The 6,000-nt window shown below is 35.2% G+C and overlaps 1 pseudogene; it reads left to right on the forward strand.

Annotated features, from left to right (window-relative positions):
- The window catches only part of LOC143640991 (transport and Golgi organization protein 1 homolog), a 40,101-nt pseudogene extending 36,820 nt beyond the window's left edge, over positions 1-3,281 (forward strand).
- The last annotated feature ends 2,719 nt before the right edge of the window (positions 3,282-6,000 follow it).

Consider the following 6,000-nt stretch of genomic DNA (forward strand, 5'->3'; position numbering starts at 1 on the left):
TATAAATTATATAATTCATCATTTTTATTTTTGTTTGGAAGAATGCTATTTAAGAATTCCTCCATTTGTGCAAACCCTATTTTGAGTGATTTGAATTAGATTGGTATCAGGTTTTCTGAAAGTGAAATACTCTTTCAGTGCAACAATGATAATCTGAAATTACCTCTTGAGCCAGTCCCAAGCAATGGTCTCATTTGTTCACATAAGTGCGTTCTCTTGTAACTGTGTTGCTATTATATCTGGTAGGTCTTCTGCAGCTCTATAATAAAATAAATTTTTAATTGTTTAGTTTCAAACTCACTACTCATAGGAAATGATAAATCAATATCTCAAATGGTGTACAGTAAAATGAAAGTAAATATTAAAGCCTTGTCTTCCTAATTTATGTATATAGCATTGTGTTGGAAAATACTTCTCAAGTTCCAGTGTATACATATTCCAGGAATATACATTTCTGGAGAAATCTAAGGGCAGCTTAGATAAGACCCCCAAACCCCTTTGTAGTAGAAGATTTAAAAGAGAGCAAACACCCGTTGTTATAGAGGAGTAGAGGTGGGAAAAGCATGGCTTGGAGGCAAACCTGGGATTGAGACCCTTTAATATGCAGTGTGGCCTTCAACAAATTATCATAATCCATTTGCTTTTGTTCCCTCTTATTTAAAACAAGACAGTCTACTTAAAGATCTCAGAGGTTGAATAATTATGAAAGACTTACTGAAGATACTCTGAATAGTAGCTATTATTACATGGGTACAGAATGTATTTTTCATTTTATTCTGTTCATTCTTAATATGGAAGTAATGAGCTACTGTGATGAAAGGGAAGTGATGGGGAGGGTGGGGACTCCCTTTGAAATAGGTTGTAGTGAATACAGCATGACATACTGGTCAGAAATCACCTCTGTTAATAACCTCTGCCAGTCCTCTTGCCTTTCCCTTTCCTGTGCAGATATAATCACTAACAAACTGCTCCCTCTTGTGGAATCCTTCTAACTTCTGTAAGCTGTCAGTGGTAATACACAGGAGGGGTGGGTAGAGTTTTGTTGCACTGATGGTATTCTCTGGACAGGTGCCTGTTTTGGGTTTTAGCTTTTATCGGTGTTGGTACTTTGTCTTAATACATAGGAATTTTAAAACTTTTAACTGCTTTCAAATCTTAAATTGCAGGTTAATATGGCTATGAAAGGGCCCCCTCCTTTCTCAGGGGTACCCTTCATGGGCCCTCCCATGGAACCCCCAATGGGACGGCCTCCACCACCTCCCTTTTGGTATGGACCGCCATTTCAGCTCGGTGGGCCTTTTGGGCCTCGGCCAATTCCTCCACCATTTGGTATGATGATCTGAACAGTAGTGATTGACTTATAAATCACATTCATCTTTCATTTCTATTGCTTGCTAAAACAGCTGGTTGCTATCTCAGGTCTTAACAATGAAAGGATACAACTGAGTACATTTTAACTTTTCCTCCAGTTTTCTGGGATATATGGGACACTACATAATCTTTTACTGAGATAGGCAATAGCTATCTCATAGACAAGGATAAGGGGCTATATAGAGAAAAGCCACAAATATTACTTCTGCAGATGTTTGTTGAAAATATGTTGATATGCACTGCAATAGATGGAAAGGTGGATGAGACACATGCCATAACTTAAAATTTTGTCACAGATATGAAAATCCTATAACATAAAGTTTGTAATCACCCATAATGGAAGCATAAGCAGTAGGTTATAGAATATAGAAAAGGAAAAGTCAAACCCTCCTTACCTTGAGAAAAGTCAGAGGGAAGTGTTAAAGAGGATTTAACAGTGACCTAATAAATGTTGCTGATTTAATTAGGTGGCTGTGGAAGGCCTTTTCCAGGGGGGCATGCACCTTGATTCTGATGGCATGTGTAAAGTCCATGCTGAAATACTTCATGAATTTTTAATGGATACAATAATAAATAGTGGGATTTCCTTTTATCAAAATTTCTTTGATGTAGTAAAGTTCTTATTTCATAATCTATCATCTTGTCATGGTAATATAGTACTTCCAAATATAAATGGAGCTCTTTTGAGATAGAAATAATTCTGCAATTATATAGTAGGGAAAGAAAAAAGATAAGCCTGGAGCTAGGTAGAGCCATGTTTAAATCCTTAATATGTTGCTTCATGGCTGGTTGGCCAGGCTATAACCTAAACTTGTTCTATTTCAGTTTGCCTCATCTGGCAAGTCAGGATGTTCACCAGTTGATGTTCTAGGCTTGGGAGAAATTAAAGACTATATTAACATACTTGAAATCACCCATGTTCAGAAATTTCTGGGTATTTACATCACTTCCTTTTTATTTTCCAGGTCCTTGTATGCGTCCACCAATAGGCTTCAGAGAATATGCACCAGGTGTTCCACCTGGACAATGGGATTTGCCTTTTGACCCTCGTGATTTTTTTCCAGGACCTGCACCATTTAGACCTTTAGGCTCATTTGGCCCAAGAGAGTACTTCATTCCTGGTGCCCCATTACCACCTCCAACTCATGGTCCCCAAGACTATGGGCCACCACCTGCTGCAAAAGACTTAATGTCTTCAGGCTTTAAAGATGAACCTCCACCTACACCCGATTCTCAGAGTAGTGAGGGCTGTTCACAGGCCTTAAAACAGGGCCCATAAAATTAACCTCTGACACTTAGTCAGAAAGTGGACTATGAACTATTCATTGTGTTGAAGGATTATTGGCTTGAAAATATAAAAGTTTATTTTAAATGCCTTATGTTTTTAGAATGAAGCTGCCTTGGCGCAGTATACATTTGGAGCCAAAATATTTTCCCCCTAAATATCCCCCACTTAAACTAGAGTATCCTTCCAACTTTAAAATGTGCAATAAGGAATACCTTTGTTTTAGTTAATGTAGCATATACAATTGCTAAATGATTTAGAATGTCATAATTATGGACATTTCCTGTGGAAATGCTTTAAGAACATGTATTTCCATTATCCTATTTTTAGTGTATTCCAGTTGATAACAGAGAAATGGTGTTTTATAACCTTGATTTTTCTCTTTAAATATCTGGTCACAGAGACTGTTACGCTAAAAATGTTTACTCAAAGATCATAAACTTCATTTTCCTTCTTGCTGAAGTTCTTTGTTGTAATAGTTCATAAAAAATTGTTTATTAATATTTCCCAAGTGTCTGTTGATTCATTGGATCGTCATGAGACTTTGTGCCATTGGGGAAGCATGTAAACTCACTCTCAGAACTGAAGATGGTGACTTGGCAGCATATTTCCTGTTGCTCACTGTTAAGGAGGCTGGACCTTGGTCAACTGTGGTCTTACACAGAGGAATTTCTTTTACTTGTGAGAAGTCTTGTGGCTCTATTTTTGTAGCACATTCATGTACTTTTTTCTAACCACTGTTGATGTGAGAATGGTTTTCTGAAAATGAGTTTACATTAGTAGCAAGAGTTGTTTGACCTGAAGTTCTACTGCTTTTGCCATTATTGCATTATAACAGTAAAATATAGGGTGGTATGTTGTGTCTATAAAAAGTAAGGAAATTAACCAACAATAAAAATTAATTAAAAAAAAATAATAAGGAAATTTCTTTAAAAAAAATGTACACACACACTCTTCTCTTTCCCATACCTTGCCACTGATTTTCAAGGAATATGATAAAAAAATTAGAAAAGTATAATCCTCTGAGAAAGAATGAATGAAACTCTAAGGCTTATAATGTCTTTAATCAGCAACTATGGGCTGAATTAAATTCTTTTTTTTTAACAGATACTCAAATATATTTTATTTAAAAATCAATTAAAGCAAGTCCTGAATCTGTAACTACTGTCTTTAAAACAATGTTCCTAACAACTAGCTCTCCAGAGCTGTAATTTTAATTACAGAAATTTTAACAGTACATTTTAAGAGGTTTAAGATTTAAATAGAATTATAAAAGCCTAGTACTTATGTTTACTGCTAGACCATATTCTTCTATTCTTTACTAGAAAGTAATAGGATTGTTGAAACCTAGAACATATCATTGTTCTTTTTATGTCCCCTAAGTATTCTCAAAATAGGGGCAAAAGCTTCAGTGTGAAACAAAATCTCTGTGAAACAAAATCTCTAAACTTCTGAAGATGACTCAGAATCAAAAAGAATGAGTCCGTTAGGAAGAATTCAATCTACATAGCCTCCATTTAATATCAGAAGCAGCAGCTGTGTGTAAGATGAAAACCATATAATAGCTTATGCCATTTTTAACCATGTAAAATAAAATTTAAGTCACAAACACCAATTTTGAATGTATCTTTCAACCTCTACAGGACACAAGGCAATGCTGAAGTTACTATAACTTCTAATTTTAAAATAGCATTTAAATAAAGGTGATGTCAGCTAGGAAGATAGATTTTCAAGGAAAGGCAGATTTATTTTTTTATTCAAAGCAACAGTAGTTTTCCCTCTAAAGCCTTTTTTGTATTTATTCTATTAGTAAGCTATAATGCATTCTACGTAGTTTATCTGAGCAGTTCTGAACCCATCCGTAGTTGCCTCTCCTTACATCCATCTGATTGTACCACTTCTGTAGCAAAGCCCAAGGTAGCTGCCCATATACCGGTTGTGAGAGAATACTGTCCCTTGATTCAATTATACTTTTGTATCTCAAAAGTTTTAGAAGTCCTCTCCAGCAAATTGTGTTTGAGTTTAGTTACTAAAATCATTTCATTTGTGAAGCAGTAGTGTTTCAACCTGAAAGTATTACTGCTATAGTTGTAATTATTGTCCAGTGACTCATCCCCTCCCACACTAGAAAGTAAATTTAAACAACTAATTTGTGAGATACAGATTGTTTTGTGTTAATTGCTTCAAGATAAAACCACCTTTTTTGGCGGGGGAGGTTTGGTCATTCAGGTCTGAATTAAAGCTAAGCTAATGACAATGTTCAATTTAAGTTTGTTTAATGCTGATGAAAGACATTCATACAAAGCATCCTCTTTTTTTTTCATATAACCCCATTCTTTGGTGGCAGCTGGGGTTGTTGCTCAGTGGTAGAGTACTTGCCTAGCACAGGCAAGGCCCTGGGTTTAATCCTCAGCATCACATAAATAAATAGAGGTTAAGAAAAGCATTCTTTTGTGAAGGATGCTAAATGTTTCTTCATATAAATTATCACTTTGAGGGGCTGGGGTTGCCTGTGAGGCACTGGGTTTGATCCTCAGCACCACATATAAATATAAAGGTACTGTGTTCATCTACAACCAAAAAAAAGGTTTGTTTTTTTTTTAAATTATCACTTTGATATACATGTTTTATAGTCTATGAAAAAACAAAGAACAATGTATCAGTTTTGCTACATTTTAATAGTAGATTTTAAGGGAGCAACTTCAACATCAGTAACATCAAACAAAAAGGTACTGAGTACTCCACAGGGTACAGATTGCTGCCAAGCACCTTGGAAAGTTTACATGACATGGAGAAGATGAGGCCCTTCTCTTGAGAAGTTTACAGTCTGGAAATTTTGACTACTCAGAGTTTCAGTTGAGTGAACATTTTATTAAGGCAAATTCTTCATTTCCTAGAACTACTGTAAACTGAACTATTTTTGCACTTGTGAAATTAACCCAATCCAGATGAAAGAAAAGACTAAATTTGGTTGAGAATTCTTTCAGCCTCATATAGTTTTATTAACATTCATCTAGTAAACAAAATTGACCTAACAGACAACTGAAAAATTGAAGACTAGATCTCTTGAAGTGCAAGGGCTAAAATAACTGTTATTCGTTTTAAAAAGCAAACAGATGGTATGATTAGGGTTTACACTAGTTTAAAAATAGGCCAAGTATTGCATTCCCTTCATGCACTGTTCATTTAAAATAGTGAATATTAAAATACATGGGTTCTACATGTAACCCACAAAAAAGCTCCTCACAAAACTTTTATGTTCTGTGTATCAAATATCCACCTTGTGTACTATGAAAGATTTATTTATGTCTCATCATTAAGTTAAAAGTAATGTAAATGGTGAA

This window comes from Callospermophilus lateralis, unplaced genomic scaffold (assembly GCF_048772815.1).
Source record: "Callospermophilus lateralis isolate mCalLat2 unplaced genomic scaffold, mCalLat2.hap1 Scaffold_82, whole genome shotgun sequence".
Lineage (NCBI taxonomy): Eukaryota > Metazoa > Chordata > Mammalia > Rodentia > Sciuridae > Callospermophilus > Callospermophilus lateralis.